We start from the raw sequence: 18,906 nt of genomic DNA on the forward strand, positions 1-18,906 counted from the left end.
CGAGCTACACCCACAAAAATACAGTGGGAAACAAAATAGGCTATATGATGGTCTACGAAAAATACAAATTTAATTATCTTATTATTAAAATGCATGATCAGGATTTTACCACCTCCGCCTCGTTTTGAGCCAGGAAAAACCCTGATACTGAATGACCAAAACTGTCCTGAGATAAAAATAAAAAAAAATGCAGATCCTGAAGAAAACAATTACAATTGCGACAAAATGCTATGAATCATGGAAAAAGATTCAACACCATCTTAATCATTCACGATGCTCCACAGGGTTTTTCAAGAACTAAAATATTCTATGTGTGACACCTCAGCAATTTCCACTCTCTGTGATGGCAATTAAGAAACATGTGACATGCAAGCCAGAAGGCTATGATTTACATTCTCTTCCTCCATTTACACATCCTTCCCTAGCTCTTGCGCTAGCTGAACATGCCCTCTCTCAACACAGAGCAAGTTCAAGACCACTGCAGCTTGTGAAAATTATACCACCAGCAAAACAAGTCTAAACACATTGCAACACTGCCTGGGATTTGTCTGTGCAATGAATGTGGCTCAGTTCACATCAACAGTTCTGCCAATAACTGGAATAAATGTAATGTGTTCTTGTCTGAAACCATCCCACTTTTTTTTTTTTCTGCCGAGCTGCTTCTTCAAATCCAGAGTGTCTGTTTGGTCCCAAGATGGATAGAGTCTTGACAATGTCAACAGATGTCACATTCTCCGCTTGTAAGACCTGTTTTGCTCTGGAGGGAAAAAGTATCTTCACTGGGTTATCTTCACTCACTAGACAGCTTCTGCTGAGGCTCCCTTTTATGCTACAAATTATTAGACAGTGACAGAGGCTTTTTAAACCAAATGTTAACAGCTGACTCACAGACAGACACACGCCCTTGTGACTTGTCTTTTGTTCCATTCAGCAGGCCTATCTGCATAGAAATGCTTGAGTCTTGTTCTCAATGGACAACAATCAAAACCAAACCCAACACCACACACACACACACAACTACAAAAAAGCCTGCAACTCTATGAGAAGTTTAACACCATGACAGCTTTGGATCAAAACACAATCTCTTCCTCTGAGGATCATCATCTCTAATGAAAATTGTGTGTTAGAGCTCTGACAATACAAAAGACAGTATACAACTACAGAAACATTCTAGATTCTTACATTTTCTGAAGATCCGTTTTATCCAATCGCTTAGAAAAGTAGCACATATCACTTAGCACATCTCTCCTCAACAAACCACATGATTTATAAATAGATGTTGCCATGTAGTTTCAAAACACAGTGATTAATTGCTGGTAACAGCAGGGTCAACAGTGTGAATGTAAAGTTAACTGATAAAGATATTTTACATTTCTGTATCTAATTCTCCACAAAAAATTTGTTTTTATAGAATTAGCAAGGGACATTTAGCCTACCTCAACAGTTTTATTTACCTCTTACCTCAAAGGCCAGATTATGTCAGATTTTGTTGACAAAACATTGTTCAAACATTCTAAAACCCTACAAAACCAATTGAACGCTTGGATTGAACACTTCCAATGATTAAACAGAACTAAATGAAAATATGTTTGGACACAAAAACATTTATCAAGGTACTTAACAGGCAATTTGCCTAATACTGCTCTGTTCTGTAAATCTTAAACACCCAGGTAGCCGACACTCTCCATATGAAAGAGCAGCAATTTGTGTTAGGAGGCAATCCAAACATCCAAAACAAGCGCACAGAAAGCCACCTCTCGTACTTTATACTGCACGATACTGAATTGAGTTCTCTTCAGCATCTTTTTGTACTTGAACAGACAAACACAAAAATATGTCAAAATATCCTTGTAAAAAGTCAGTTATGTCTTAAGTGAACATAAACAGTTGACAAAGGAAACATGAGTAACAGTACAATGGATTTGTGTGTCAGCACTTGAAGTGACAGCAGCCTAATACAAATGTTGCTGTCTGTCACTAATGCTAATCAAGCAACAAAAGACAAAGAAAGTCCCTCGCTGACTGAATTACTTTTGTAGCTTTAATAAGGATTAATCTATATTTAATTTATACAATTAAGACTATGCAGAGTTATTTTATATTTGATTATTCAACTTCTGTTGTATTTGTTATTTGAATACTACTGTTAGACATACCTGAAAAACGTACAGCATTTTATTTAATTTGTATTTATATTTTATTGTATTTATTTCTACTGCTTGCAATTTGTTTTGTTTTTTATTGTTTTATTACTGACTCTTTAATCTTTACTTGTCTTTCTTGACAAGTCATTTTAAAGTTTGAAATAAAGCTTCTTGCACTGTCTGTGTAAGCTATTACAAAAAGTAAAAACACAAATACATTGAGCAAACATTCTTTTTAAAAATAAGCAAAGGGGATTTTGGATGACTACCTACTGTATTTAAAATAGCACAGCCTACCTTTAAATTTAATTGATGGCTTGACATGATGCCTTAGCAACTGAAAAGTTCCACAATAGCGGTCAAAGAAAGTCTAGGCTTTTTTGATATAGTTAAAGGCCTTCCGCTTTGACATGAGGAGATGCACCCTAGTGGTACCTCAGAGGGAGGAGGTCAACAGTTTACAGATCTGATCTCTGCTGTCTCTCTCGCTTCATCATGACTTGGGATTGAGCTGCAGGGAGCCTCCAAAAGACCATAAGCTTGTTCAGTAAGACCAACTGCAGACCATGAGCTCCCATCTTGAGGTTTGTCTTTGACATTTGCAGGGAAATTGGCTGATAGGAGGCTTGACCATAGAACCACACCCAATGTCAGCCAATGAGCCTTTAGGAAATTTACCTCAAAGCAATCCATCTTCTGGCAGACGTTATGTTGCACTGCATAAGATCAGCTACATGAAACATGCATCACTTGCAATACAAAGAGTTGAAAATGGTTCCACAAATTCAGTTGAGAGGTTAGGAATCCTCAGGTTAGGGAATCCCCACCCACCCCCACACCCATGAATGCATGTCACAAGATGCTAGCATATGCAGAACACACAAGTTTGATCTCTTAGCAACTTCTGCTCAAACACAGAACATTTGGGAACCATAATGGGGCTTGTTTTAAATGGGGTAATGGAATTTCTTGTAAAGCCTTTTTTTTCAGTGGTGATGAGGACAGAAAACACACAAATTCTTGTCCGACACTAGGCGTATCTTACCACATTCTGCTATGCTGCTTGTCACACACAAAACCACATTAATAGTCAGCCTTACGCAGCAGTGGAAAAAGTTGGGAAGGAGAACGCAATCTACAAAGGCTCCTTCTACCACTCCTCTCTGACTTGAGACTCACATGGTCGCATTTCATTCCTACTGAGAGTTCTTGTGTGGAGAGAGAGCATGTGGGTTTCAGAAACTTGCGCATTTTTGACCCGTTTTACCCTGCATGTGCGGTCCACAACCTCCACATTCCCTACCAAACCATGAATATATTGGGTGTGTCACACTGCATGGAACATCACAACAGTTTCCACCCATGACAAAGCTAAGATAGATTCTAAACTTCCCCAAATACCACAAGAGGAAAGTGGCTGATGACATGAAGGAAAAAAACCTAAACCCCCCCCCCCCCCCCCCAAATATTCCATTCATCACTGATACTTTAGAGATTAACTGTCAAACAATAAGGTTTTAAAGGAAAATGTCTTCTGTAAACACAGAAAAGATCAATTTGTGTAAACCACACCCTCATCCACTTACCAAATAAGCTATTCCCTCTCTGTAGGGATGTGACGGTGAGGAAATTCTCCCACCGCAGTGTTTCCCCTAGGTTTACAGGTTTGGGGGGGGGGGGGGGGTTGGTTGGTTTGGGGAAAATTGACACAGACGCTATCTATCTATCTCTATCTATCTATCTATCTATCTATCTATCTATCTATCTATCTATCTCTATCTATCTATCTATCTATCTGTCACATAAATTGGTTGTCTGGGAGGGTAATGGTTTGTAAAAGTTAAAAAATGTTAACATAAGATATCTCTTTAAAAAAATAAATAAACATATTTAAATCTTTTTAAAATTGACTTTTGCAAATAACCTTTGTTAAATTTATAGAATTTGTTAATATTAATGGACCAGAGCTTAAATAGTTTTATTTTTTAACTAACAACTAAAAAAAGATTTATAAATACTAACCAATATATATATACATTTTAAATGGGCTTTTTTTATGAGAAGTTTTTATTTCTATGATGCATTTATTGGAGAGAATAATCCTGTCAGACGCACCACTGCTGTGAACGCGCGTTCACGTAAACACAATTTAAACAATGTATTATTCAATACATTACTTCTATATAATTATATATTAAGTTGCTCAAGCAAGTGGTAAAATATTTAACCATGTACTTATATTAAAATCTTTTGTATTTAAATTTTAATACAATAAATCTTGCATGTCACAAAGAACTTGTTTTTCCACCTCCACGAATAAGACGAGTGTTGTTCATTATGTCGCCTTGTTGAGGTAAATTGTAGTTTTCCTTGCTTTAACTGTGTGAAAGTGAAAAAAGTAGTAATTAATTAAATAAATTTATGGTGAGATTACTACATTTTATTTAATTAATCGCACTTATGGTGAAATTACTACATTTTCAGGTCAATCGGTGTTCATTTTGACCACGAAACATGCGCTGTCACTTTAATTCAGCGTTTGCAGCACAGCAGAAATAGACTCGGTGCAGAAACGATCTCTGCACTGCTGTATACGCACCGCAACTGGAACAGATCGATCATCGACGGACTGCATCCTCGTGCAGTGTGAAAGCTCTGTTAACATGGGTACGGAAAAAAAAATACTCACCGCAAACGAAATATATGTGAAACGGGCGTTAGACTTGGAGCAGGACAGCTACTCCGGCTGCTACTCGCAGTAGAGCGAGTGTTGCCATCTTCAGTTCAGCGACACATTTCCAGCCGCGCGCTCTGTCCGCTAGTGCTCAACTGTATGTGACGAAAGTGTTTGTTTGTGTGTGAGTGTGCGCACTCATTGGGATAATTGTAAACACAGACAGAAAAGACATGCCATCGTGGAAATAAGATAAATAACATATTACTTAAGGGCCATTTAGGTTTTTTTTTTTTTTTTTATAAAATAACAAATTGTAATCTGTCGCTATAAAGAAAATCAAATCAAATTTACTTGACCTCCAAGGGGGGCGGGGGGAGCCGTTAGGAGGGCGGGGCGCCCCCCTTATATAATGGTAGGGGAAACACTGCACCGGTTAATCGCAGAGCGAGTTTTTCAATTAATTCCTATGGAAGTTTCAAATTAGCAGCAATTCGAGGGCAGCAATTGCTTGAATTATTTAATGAATTATTATTCTTAATAAAAAAACACAACAACTAGAAAAACACAACTAACCCTTTACAGGTTCCCTAATAGCATTGGTTTAAATCCAAAAAATTGCCAAATAGCCTAGGCGCTATTACATTTTGCTTGGAAACCAAATCTTCCACCATCGTCTTGTCAGTCAGCCTGTGACCCTCGTCCAACACTATAAATGAAATCTGACTCCTGCTGCTGATCTGTGCTGCGACTCTTGTTCAGCTCACACCACATTGAGCAGACGAGTTCAGTTTTTAACTGTAGTGTGTGTTCTCTAAATGATTTTCATTACTATAAAAAAATCTAAATGACGGTTGGGGGCAGTGCCATGGTGGGCAGGTAATGAACACTGTGTAACAACAATAACACAGACTATTACAAAAAGCCTACATCTCTGTGAGAAATATGATGTGGCAATGTACGTCACTGCCAGGCGTTGAGAAGTCATGACACAGTATTTTGCATCCATTATAAGGAACAGCATGAGATCAACAATTCGGTTTTAGATTGCAGAGACCAATATCCAAGTTTTACACACCTGAGGATAGTCAAATGTTAGTCATTTTGTGTATTTCACAAAGCACTGTAACTTTTAGAACTCTTAAAGAATTTTAAAAAAACGTCTTTCTCCAAAAAGACCATTTATTAAATCTAGCCTGCAAAACCAGATCACTTTACATAATTCTTGACATATCAGGGCTCAACGCTAAGGATTTTTTCTACTGGCCCAGTAATCAACAAAATTAATAAAGTAAAGAAAAGAAAAAAAAAAGAAAAGTAAAGAAAATGGGACTATAAAACAAGCCAGGTATTGTTCTCGTTATTTTTGATACCTGTAACCATAATAAATAAGGTTATGACATAAGCATAAGCATATGGCATATGACATAAGCAGACCAAGGAGCGGACAATGCAAAATAAACAATGGCTCTAAATTCTCTTCCACTTGATTCTCATTAATGAAGTACTGAAGTTAAAACAGATACAATCTCATAATAACTCAAAGAGAAACCGACTTTCATTTATTCCTTATGCGAGTCAAAAACCTATTTGAGAAGCATCAGTTTTCGTGTGCTGTAGCCAACCTGTAGGACTGTTCATTCCAAATACCCTCAATCGGTTCTGTAATTGAGCACTCCCTCAGCCTTGTCTCTTAAAACTTTTAATTAAGAATCTGACAGAATCTGTTTAGGGTCTGTCATACTGTCTGAGACATTAATCCCCTTCACCCCACTTCTCTCTCTTCATCCGTATCCCGTTCTCACTATTAAATTATTAAATTAAATATGGGCCAATAATAACAAATAACAAGTTGTGACAGTTCACACATAAGTTTTGGGCCTGCAACAACTGACAGTATAAGTACACAAAATCCCTTTGGCTGTTTAATTTGCCCTTGAAGAGTGTTACCTCTGAGGCTCTTGCTCATCTGTGGCTGTTGATACAGATGGCCATATCACCAACTACCCCAGGCTAATACCCCATTCAATTAATACATTTTCTATCTTAAATATATCACAAGTGGGAACATGATGCATCTCAATATGACACACTGAATGCAATCTCTGTAAGCTGCCCTGCTTGGGAATTTTCTCTACAAAGCATGGTCATTGTTGTCATGTTCTTTTTCCATTCAATCTTCCACCCAGGCTCGAGTTATTGACTATGCCGCCCACCATGGCCCACAGTGTAAGGCCAGCAGTGGAGGTTGAACGTGGGACCTGTCGATTGACTCTAACAGTTGTGCGGGGAGACATCAGTGATCGTTATGTAACTGCCATTGCTGCGTGGGCTGCAGGAGCAACGCTATAATTCTGATAGAGCCAGGAAAGCTGCCGTCTCATTGAGCGAAGACCAGGTTCTCTCACTGTTATACTGGTCATGTTTCTGAACTTGACATATAATCTGAAAGTGTATTCTGCCCTTTAAGGCACTGCTTACATTTTACATTTTACATTTATGCATTTGGCAGACTTTTATCCAAAGCGACTTACATTGCATTCAAGGTACACATTTTACATTTTATCAGTTATTGCTTTCCCTGGGAATCGAACCCATGACCTTGGCGTTCCTAGCGCCAACGCTCTACTGTTTGAGCTACAGGAAAGCCTGCTTCACTGGGAGTGTTAACTGGGTCCTGCAAACTTGCTTAGCTGCTTTGTGCGTCTCCAATTTTGTTTTTATACTAAACACTTTAAAAACCCACACAGTACACAGCAAAGTGACTTACAACAGTGTTTTACACTACAGGTCTAATAAAGCCTTAAGACAGTGGTCTCAAACTCAGTTCCTAGAGGGCCAATGCCCTGCAGAGTTCAACAAAGGCGATACAGGTCACCCAATTCAATTCGATTCTCTATTTGATTAAATTAATTTAATTATTAAATTTTCACTGGCCCCACCACAAAAAAAAGTAATAAATTAACAAAGGTATTGTTTTTGACCCATGTCTCCTTGTACTGTAATAAATAAGGTTATGACACCAACATTTTTAGATACTATTCTCGATTCCAATTTCGATACCAAAGTGTTTCTACTTAAATTCGTTTTTTGAAATATAAACAATTTGGTCATAAAAAAGTTATAACAATATTATAATACAAACTGCCTTTATGCAATTTAAATATTTGTATACAAATCAGTTATGTATTATAGTAATGTATCAAGTGACAGGGTTCCCTGTGTATTTTACAGCATTTGTTCATAGAGAGTTTTTTCTTGAGACAAAACTGACATTTACTGTACCTGATATACAGTATATCCAAATAAATCTATTGAATCGAGATCGGAAGTGAATAAAATTGCAAGCTTGTGAATCAAAGTCTAATCTAACCATGAGATTTGTGTCAATGCCTAGACCTACTATCTAATGTTGAAGCAATAGCAAACACAGTTAAAGACTGTTGGATAACCAGCAATCACGCACACTCAAATATCACTGTACACACTGCATTAAACATCACACAGAAGTGGGAGGGCGAAAAATAAATAGAGTCAGAATAGAAGAGGGAGGGAAACAAAGTAATGGAGTGAGTAAATGTAGGAAAGAGAAAAAAACAAGATGAAGAAAGTGAAAGCACATCTTCAGACTACTAGTTTGAGAGTGGCTGATGGGGGGGGTGAAACCATCCTCCACTAGCCCCCAGTGATAACACCACAAATGTTGAAGCTCGCTGTGATTGGAACGTACAAATAAAAAAGCATGCTTGTTTTCCCAGCCGAACAAGTATGAGCATCTGTTACAGGGAGGCCTCTCTCTTTATCTCTGTCAGCAGAGATCTTTCTCCTGCCACTACATGCCGAGCAACCTCACATCCACGTTCTGAAATAACCCACTGCTAATGCAAAATGACTTATTCACGCATTCACCATTTCGCCCAAGCTGAGCCAATGTGACTCGTGGCATCCCTGCAAGGTTCCTTTGGTCGCGCTGTTCTGCTGTCAAACCCAAGCACACACGCAACACCGTCTGACAGGGGAGAGGAAAACAACATGCAGATGCTAAGAATCACCTGACCTCTGTAATCATTACACTGCCACACTTAACCCTGGTATAAATGTTTTCCTATTTAGCGGTGCTACTGTTCTGAGTACAAGCAAACTATAGGGAAAACGATGCAAAAGAAATGTGTGTAACATGCTATCAGGAAGCTATCCAGGAAAAAACTTTTTTGGCGCAAGAATGTTAATGTGTAATAAAAAGGCAGAATGCTTCAGGACAAACATGCATTTAAGTGTCTGCCCTAATTGTACAGAAACGACTAAGAAAAAAATATTGCTCCATATTAATCCATATTGCTCTGTCAAATATTTATTATTGCATATATTTTCATTGATGTACCAATACAAATAAATAAAACATCTCCAGTTAACTAGCAGAGCATTCATTTAGTTCATTTGTTAAATAAGAGGCGATCTAGCGCTGAAATGTGTTGTTTTGGAAATCAAGTGATCAAAGTGCTCGTTGCCGCTGCGATCAGTGGCGCAGATACGGTGTTCTCTTGTGGCTCACGCACAGTCTTCACTCGGACGCGCGCTTCAATCCTTTGTGGAGACACTCTATTCGTTCCGGTGAAATTACAAAACAAAATGCACACAAACGTGTCCCTGCCTGATATACAACCACTGATAAACAATCAGTTTTGATGAGAAAAAAAAAAAACTACATGAGTGCGGATTAGAACCCAGAACCTCTAACACGCTTGGCAAAAGTTCTGCCACTGGACCATTTAAATACGCGCTTAAAATAGTCAGATCTATGTATTTATTCACGTGAAAATACCCACCACTAACAACATGTATTAGACCTCATTAAACGACAAATTAAACCCAATGTACTATTTAAATCGATTGCTGGACATCGTAATGTTATTGTACATACATCTGATTTATGATTTAGCATTGTGTTAGCAACGCATGTGCTAACACATTCATGTGCCCTTGTAATCTTTAATCAAAATAACTTCTACCGCTTGTAATGACATCTCATCTATTTTGATAAGTGCACGAATGAGGGACAATGATTGCTCTCCTCCAGTAAACTGTCACACACATGAGATCTCAGCAATTAGCAAACAACCAAGATCCATCCAACAATCCAATCAATTCCCAACGGTGACTTCAAATCACTCCCTGCAATTCTCATTACCACAATGAAGAAATTTATGCTGACTTAAAGGATAACTCTCGCCAAAATGCAACCTAGGGTCTTTTTGTTAATCTACCCGAGGCAAACTTTCGTTTAAAAGCATAATTAGAATGGAAACGCCACTTTTAAGTTTGACCGTATTTTCGTTTTCGGTCAAATTGCCTTTTGAATGGGAGTGCTTGGGGCACTTCTATGATAGCATCAAAAATCGCTATTTTTAAAACACTAAGAAGGCTCGACACAACATGAAACTTTGCTCGAAGTATCACCAGGGTCTCTACACATGAACCCGAGCATTGAGAACATTGTTTGTGTACACAGAGTTTACTAAAAAGAAAGATTTTGAACAACTCACTGTAGCTGTGTCTGCCGGCATTTTGACAGTCAAAAATAGTTGATCTCCGCTGTATGGAAAGCCGTTTTAGCTTAAATTGTACCCAGCGTTACTCGTCGTAATTGCATTTTTACTAGTAAGAAATCAATTAGAGAGCTCTACAATTCAATTATTACTAGTAAGAATTACATTTACAGAGCTCTACAAATGAATTTTAACTAGTCATGTCTCTATTGACTTCCATTCATTTTTAATTACGGAGCTCTACAATTGAATTGTTACTAGTAAGAATTCCAATTGACCCTTCGCTAAGCCCCGCCCTCCTTAGTTACTGTTGCTACGCCTGTCAAGCTTTTGCGCCTGGCACGTCTATTACAGTATGTATGCACCGGTTTCAGACATTCCCAAGGAGATAATTAGTCATTTTTGGAGAACAGGTGAAAATCTGAGAGAGCAAGACAAAAGGGACTGCAGTATGCATTCGAGGGATATATCCACGACATAATATGCAAACGATTAGAGAATAATTTCATCAAAATTGAAGCTAAAGCCTAGATCGTTAGGTCCCAGCGCAAGCAGCAGCGCCTCATACGCTGACCATTCAAATGGGAAACACACAAATTGAGGAACAGCTATGTGCATGCACAGCAGGGTGAGTGAAATTTGAAAATCTAATATTTATAAATCAAACAGCTTATCCATAAGTATTGTGGAATAAACACAAGACATTAGCCTGACCACTTTGCAATGATAACATTCTCCCGCTTATATTTTTAGTGCACCAGGCTACAGCTCACACGTCGTGGGTCACATAAGTGACTAACGTTACTGTTATGAACTGATTAAGTTTGCATACCAACCTTTTCCTTGGAGATCTCCGGCAAGCCCCCTGATGTTCCCTCCTTTTACTAACTACCTTTTACTTATACTAGAACTAACACCGGGAGAGTCGCGATCGGATTGGGGTACTAGTTTAGCCGTCGATTAACAAAATGCTGAAATATATTTTTAAGTAACGTTAAGTTATGTCAGTGAGCCTCCGTCTTGCCTTTAATCACACTGCTTGATCCACGAGCTGGACAATAACTTTATTCTAGAGCTGCTATAAAGCCAAAACACTTTACTTTTAATTTCCTATTATCAATGTAAAGCTGCTTTGGAACAATCTACATTGTTAAAAACGCTATATAAATGAAGATGACGCCCGGCATTTCTCCCCTTGGGTTTTAGGTTTCGGGAAGGGAACAAAATCCACCACCCCGTCCAAACTTTTAGGATACCGGGTATCAGATTTGCACAATCCATACGCATAACGCTTGGGCATGTTTCCCTCGCTCGAAAGCTTGCCAGACCTCCCGCGCCTAGTTACGGTTGCTAAGCCACGATTGGCCAGTGGTGGTTTTCGGGCGTGGCTTAGCGAAGGGTCAATTAGAGAGCTCTCTATTTCAATTGTTACTAGTAAGAATGCAATTGCAGAGCTCTTTAAAGGTGCCATGTGTAAAAAAAAAAATCAATTCATACTCCACATTCCATACCAGATGGGGGCAGTATACCTCCAGAAAGTGTGTCTACTCTATGAATATGACATCTTCAAGCTACTCCCCTTCACCTTTACCAGTGAATATGTTCATATTCGTTTTGTTAATATTACATTTTTATCGTTAGTTTGAATTACATTAATTTGACAGACAGCATTCGCTGATGTTGAACAACGTAACCAGAGCTGCCAACTATCACGCATTCACCGTGAGACACACGCAATTGACACTTTTCACACGCTTTCACGACACACATCTATTTTCTCGCGCACAGAAAAATCCCGAAGCAAAGAGGACATGGAGACCGACAGACTAGACAGAGCAGGTTAGTTATGATATAAAAAAAATTTCAGCTCTCAGATTCTGTCAATTTTATTACGCAATTCAAACAATAAATACCGTTTTGGCGCTTGTAAATGTTACGTGACAGATCCCTAGCGCACGTGAACCGATCATCTCTAGTAGCTAATAGTAAAAAACACGAACACTGTTGAAAGATACAGTAGGCTACAACTTACCGAAATGTATTCCTCATACATAATATCTACCAATCAGTGTTTTTTATCAGCGTGAAGAGGTCAATAACATAGCTGGAGAACAATTATGTCAGATTTACCTCAGGAAAGCCATTTAATAAACATAATATAGGTTGTTATAATAAACAGAAATGTTGCAAGTTCGGAGTCGAAGCTCATTTCTTTCATGGCCATTAGTTGTCTCCAGCGATGGAAAGCAGTGCCAATGTTTACTCTGGTTCTGTTCCTTTTTTTATCAGATTTTATTTGCGATTCCGAGCGCGTTTTATCCCTGCAGCGGGTGGGTGTGGTGGTGGTAAGGGTCTCTTGCCAAGGGCTTCAGCCATTCTTCCGCTCTCTTCCCTGAACTGAAATGTAGTAGTGGGCTGTATTTTCCACACGATTGACATCAGGTTCAAGTACGTCCACAAGCCGTGCGAGTTATTCGTGTATTGCAGTTGGGCTGGTGGTGGTTATGTTGCTCGCATACCGCCTCCCATGGCCGAAACTGGTATTACAACACCTGTCGGGCCGTGGCTAGTAATGCTATTGCTAATTCAGGTTGATATCTCTGCAGCACTATAACTTGTCATTTTTTTAATGACATCATCGCCCTTATTTCTTCTCATTCTTTTGATGCGTGTAGCTCATTTTTTGGATATTTTTACCTCAATTTTTACACATGGCACCTTTAATTCAATTACAGAGCTCTGCAATTATACATATCTTTAATTCGTTTTTTTTACTAGTAAAAATTGAATTAGAGAGCTCTCTAATTGTAATTGTTACTAGTAATAATTGAATTGTAGAGCTCTCTAATTGGAATTATTGGAATTATTGGTCCGAACTAATAAACGGTCCGTGAAGCATAAAAGCATTTTCGTTCCGCTTCCATTTTGTTTGCATTCACTGCTCGGCAAATAAATAAATATTTGGGTCGCATCAGCAGGAAAAAAGGTCGCAGTCTGAAGCCCTGGACTGTTTTGAGAACAAGCAGCAATACAATACTGGCTTTGCCTTCTCACGGTGGATTTGCAGAGAGACTGAAATAAAAAAAAAAGATGCTGTGCCTTCTTATATTGGATCCGACAGGAACGGCGGATGTAATTTGTGTACAGTCAGATGTTCGTGCAGAAAACGTGTTAAAAGTCTACGAGAGTTCCACATGCAGGGCTCAAATTCTGGCGTAGGATTGCGGGTATTGCGCATAATTTTAATTATTCCCGCAGATCTCCTACTTTTAATGCGGGAAATTCACACAAACATTGATTCACTTTAGCATGTAGGTTGTATGAGTAACAATCCACACAGGACACGTTTTTCGGGAGTCGGGACATGACGGAATTGTCACTTGCACAATCGGGCCAGCATTGCATCGTAACTAACGTTTATCATTTTAGGTACTTCGTCTTTTTAAGTCTTACCAGTATAAATATTCAAGCAATTTTAAACTATTCAGTACTATTTTTCTTTGCGTGCATACATACAGTAGCCTAAAGCCGCCTCACAAACAGCTCGCCAGTAACAAAAGTCATTTTTCGCGGATTATATCGCTTTAACGATCAAAAACACGCAAAATTAAGTCAAAACTCTGGTCTTGGTGAGTAACCTCGTAAAGACAGTCGGTTATGTCTTAAATAAGCATAGAACGCTTTTGACAGTGTGACAGACAGTATAATGAAACCGTAATGGATCCGTGCACTAGTTCTTAAAGTGATAGCAGCCATATGTGTCTATCATTAATTTTGTTGTCAAAACAACAAAAGATAGCTTTAATTGTAAGTAGAGATGTGACGGTGATAATATTCTCCCACCGGTTAATCGAATTGTGACAACACCGGTATTACCGGTTTCATCGTGGGGGTGGGGGGTGTTAGAGTGATGTAATTTTTTTTTTACATGGCGTCAATTCATCATTCGTATTGAGTTTGATTGACACGCGATCTGACCAATCAAATTCCACCATTTTTGTGCGACAAAGCAGTCAGAAGAGTTATTGATTAACTTCGGTGGATTTGAACTTGGCTTTAACTGAGGCAATCTGTCACGACACATTAAAGAGCCAAAAAACGGTAGGCCTATTTTATTTTTGTTTGACTGACCAAATTTGAAAGTTAAGACTTTGTTTCATATTAAATATTACCTGCTCGGTCCTGTATTTCAGCGCGTTGTCAGTGTCCTCTATTTTTCACTGCTTGAGATCATGTTGAGAACAATAACGCCCGATTTGAGGGTATAGGGCGCGATTTCGGATTCAACCAGTGTTTTGAATGGTGGGTTCGTTATTATTCGTTATTATTCATGAAAAACGCAACAACAAAACGGACATTTTGGCATAATTTGTGTGTGTTATGTTTTGTTCAAGGCCGAAAAGAGAACTCGATACTGACGCGCGTCTTTTCCGTGTGTGCGCACGTGTGTGTAATAGGCAGGACTTACAGCGCGGTCTCTTGTTTTGTCGCGCTTGAATGGTTGAGCGTGATCATATAACGGTAGTCAACTGGTGACCGAAAATACGGATACTGCGTAATTGCTTTAAAAAAACATTTTTGCGGTGCTGCGGTGGGCAAGTGATGAAACCGGTGTTGCGACTGAACACCGTGTAACACCGGTAACACCGACTATCGTGCCAAGCCTAATTGTAAGGAATCAGGATTAATAGCCTATGTATTTAATTTAGTCAGGACTAAAAGACTATCCAGTGTTACTTTACGTATCATTACTTTATTCAGTTCCTGTAGTATTTTTGAATACGTGTTAGACCTACCCAAAATCTTTTCTTTTCATTTCTCTTTATTTGTATATTTATTCTATTGTATTTATTTGTGCTACTTTTTTCAATTTAATTCAAAGATTGAAATCAAGCTTCCATGTCTTGCATTAACTCTTAACAACAAAATTACCCCATTGTAAAATCGCAACGAGTGAGCAAACATTTAGGAGATAAATGTAAAAAAATGCCCCTCCCCCAAAACAATCGATTAAGCAGGTTCATGCACGTGTTTTAAGAGCAACTAAGTTTGCGTGTGCATTCACAACCTTTTGTTTTGAGCAAATGTAAGTTGTAATATTGTGTTTATTGTGTAGGCCTATCTACATCTGATTTATCTCATATAGGATGCACCTCTTTAAGAATTAACGCTGTAGTAAAGCGTGCGGTGATCATCTTTAGTGTACGCAGCTCAAACAGCAATATTATAAAGAGAACAATATTGTAATAAAACATTGTGAATTATTTGGGTTTAGTTGCCGTGTTTCGTCGCCATTGCTCCAGGAAGAGCGTATGCCGCGTCCACAACATGAATCATTTCTGAATGGCATGTAACTTAGTTCAAGTTCACTTGTGCATTCGCGTAATTTTATGCAGATATAATTTGCACAGAAAAAAAATAAAACTATTTATCTTAATTTTAAAGTACCTAAAATACATGCTTGTAAAAAGTGTTTTCTTCAGCCGTGATCAGGATTTCAGAGCTCAGAGCTTTGCTGTCAAATGTGCCTTTCTAAGAAATAAACATGTAATATTATTAGTGACTGCACTTTTTATTGTAGAAAAAAATATATATATATATATTTGTTTAATAACCCCCCTCCCCCCTCCTTCAAAATCAGGTGTTGGCACCACCATCTGTAGAACTTAGTGGCACCGGTGCTGCTGCTCTCAAATGTTATTCTGGAGCCCTGAGCTATCCCATTTATAGCCAGTATTCACACCATGGAGACCTGAGTCACGGTACAGGCTGATGTTACCAACAGCGTCCATGATCATGTCTGAGGAGGAAGGCTGAACAGTACAACTCTCCCCCTAATTAGAGGGAACAGATGCTCTGCAGGGTAAACAGCTTGATATGCACAACAATAAATTGCATCAGTCGGCTGGAGTAATCACTAGAGAAGAAAACTTCTCGATAGCTCCAAACACCCCCACCCTGCAGGTTATGTAAAGTTTAAAGCATGCACAAGCACACCCACTCACACATGAACTCGTACACAAGTGGTATTGTTTGGCTGTGATATCTGCTTACTGATGTCCTCGAGCTGGTTCTTCATAATTACTAATACATTATCATGGAAAATGAGCTGTATTTGTGCAAACACACACAACGTTCCACGTTCGAACACGGAAAGAACGCACTGTTTGCAGATCTATCGGATGACACACCTTGATCTATGTGAGTTTCAATCACTCTCATTTGGTTAACAACAGTCTTTTAGTCATGGATTGAATTCTCCTGGATTATGGTGGATCTACAGGGATAAGCTTTAAAAATGATCACAGCATATTTCATAATGACTGACCTTTCTCTTTTGGTTATTTTGTGAGCACAAAATGTCCACAAAATAAATTGTCCTCACACCAGCAGAAGATTAGCTCGCGAACATCACCTGTGGGAAGTAAAACAATAAGGTGGCTTTCCCGTTCCACACAAGGAGACTTTGTAAATGTAACCTGGTAAACTAACTGCTAGGATGTGTCACACAGGACTATTAGCCACAGAAAACATCCACATCTTCAAGATTACATTAACGTTACGCCGGTGGGACAAGATTACGTGCGTTTCAAACGATAAACATAACCTGACCTTTTTGAGGGTCAGACGCCCTCAAGAGGGCCTTCAAGGGAGCACGGTTAACGCATAATGCAAAATATCAGTTGTACGTCGAATAGTTCACCCATAAACGAAATAATTTCGCCTAAATGTCGTTCAAAGCAGATTTGGCTTAACGTTACTTTATTCTGTGAAACACAAAAGATGTTGGTCAGAATGACAGCCTCAGGTTCACTCACATTGTATGAGAAAACATACAATCGAAGTCAATGTTGACTGAGGCGAATTGACCGTTTATATTCCCCTCAGGCTGCTGAGGCTAACGGTTACAGGACACCTGAAGCTGACGTTGATAATCACACACGAATCTTCACTTAACATTCATACTTAAACATAACACCAACCAGAAAGTCTATGTGCCTTGTGTTCTTCTCTTTCTGACACAAATGGGAATGTTTTGTTCTCCTCACAGGACAGGGAATCGAAGCTCCTCACAGAGAACAAATTGCAGGGTTTCCCCCTTCGACGCAATAGCGCGAGGACACACCCAGAGAGGCGCGAGAGAGGCGCGGTGGACGTTACCCAAGGGGGTGACGTCAGATGGATCGACTGATTACCTCTTTATCAATCAGCTAGAGAGCCTCTTTACACTTTACATGAAATGTACCCGTTTATGTATGGCAATTAAAAAGACCATATTAGCTAGTAGTGCGAAACGTGCACACTTCGACGTTAAATGACTGCGCTGACATCAATGATTTTGAAATGGTACAAAAATGCGCTAATACATACATAAATAACAAAATCGTGAACGCTAAGCGTAGGGTTTACATGTAATAGACAGTTATATGCGTTACTGGAATGCCAAAAAAATAAAAATAAATTCACAGTTGAAGTAACGTAAAAACTGTAAACGATTCAATTTTTCACCGAAAAGCTGTGCAGAAATGAATACTTGGAACAGGCAAAAAAAAATGTCTCGTGAACAAACACGGCGCGGCTCTGATGACCGTTTGCAAGATGGAACATGCACGCGCACACCTGTAGACAGAAAAATCAAAGTGAGTAAAATAAAACAGGAAAAATAACAAACCTACCTCAGGCTGAAGGGTTGTCAGAAAGAGTGAAAGCCGCACATGGGACGTTCCTCCTCGTTCAGTGCATCGAGAAACAAGCCCTCTCCTCAAAACTCCCAAAGATTGAAGACGCAAAAGGTCTCTTAAGTAAACACTTGCACGGATAGGCAATGTCTTTCGTCGCTTGCGAACCGTGTTTGTTTACTCTGCATCTGGAAACTAACTTTAGAATTGGTGCCAGTCAGCCAGCAGGATGGAATTAGTCGCTTTTCCTACATGTAAAATGTGACCTCCGCGTTTAGGCTGAAAACATAAACTTCTTATATCACGTCGTTGAAAAGTAAGAAGCCCGTCTGCTCGAACCCAATCCAACAGCCTTTTCTTGTACAGAGAAAAGAGGAAATAATCACAAGAGGGATTGAGGTATGTTCCGCTTTGGCTACGGAACGCAAACGCTACAGATCCAAGTTTTGTTTGGTTTTCAATCTTGTTTTCTACGTGTTAACTGCTCTATTTGTTGCCCCCCGTTTAACCGCCGGGAAAAGTGCGGATAAACGCAACCTTTCACCGCGCAACGAAAAAGACAGTTTCAATCACTGGTTGCCGTGGCTGGAAATCGAAAGAGGGAGATAGAGATTCAGTCTGAGGGTTGGGAGAGCTGCGGCGGAGAGGGAGGGACTTGTGTGTGGGATCAGTCATTTAAGGTGGATCACAAGGAAAATTGAAGCACATGAATGGTCAGATCTTAGAACTCCCAACACCTCGACTTGCTAGACGGGTAAATTATAAATAGTGCGTGGAACAGAAATATTTGTATAGGCCTACATGATTGAAATGATATGCAAAAAGTTGAAAAGCACCAGGCTTCAATCATAAAGCAAGCGGTG

At 39.1% G+C, this 18,906-nt stretch overlaps 1 protein-coding gene across 8 annotated transcripts in view; it reads right to left on the reverse strand.

Annotated features, from left to right (window-relative positions):
- atp2b4 (ATPase plasma membrane Ca2+ transporting 4) overlaps nt 1–18,648 on the reverse strand; it is a 133,060-nt gene extending 114,412 nt beyond the window's left edge. For 5 of the 8 annotated variants that reach the window (XM_084395050.1, XM_084395046.1, XM_084395053.1 and 2 more), the window contains exons 1-2: nt 18,041–18,648; nt 16,693–16,779 (exon numbers count right to left, since the gene is read on the reverse strand). The gene's annotated coding sequence lies outside the window, so the exon portion shown is untranslated. The remainder of the gene's footprint in view (nt 1–16,692; nt 16,780–18,040) is intronic. The other 3 variants (XM_084395047.1, XM_084395049.1, XM_084395051.1) reach the window with 2 other exon arrangements.
- Between the last annotated feature and the right edge of the window lie 258 nt (nt 18,649–18,906).

Source organism: Rutilus rutilus (genome assembly GCF_951802725.1).
Source record: "Rutilus rutilus genome assembly, chromosome: 22".
Classification (NCBI taxonomy): Eukaryota; Metazoa; Chordata; class Actinopteri; order Cypriniformes; family Leuciscidae; genus Rutilus; species Rutilus rutilus.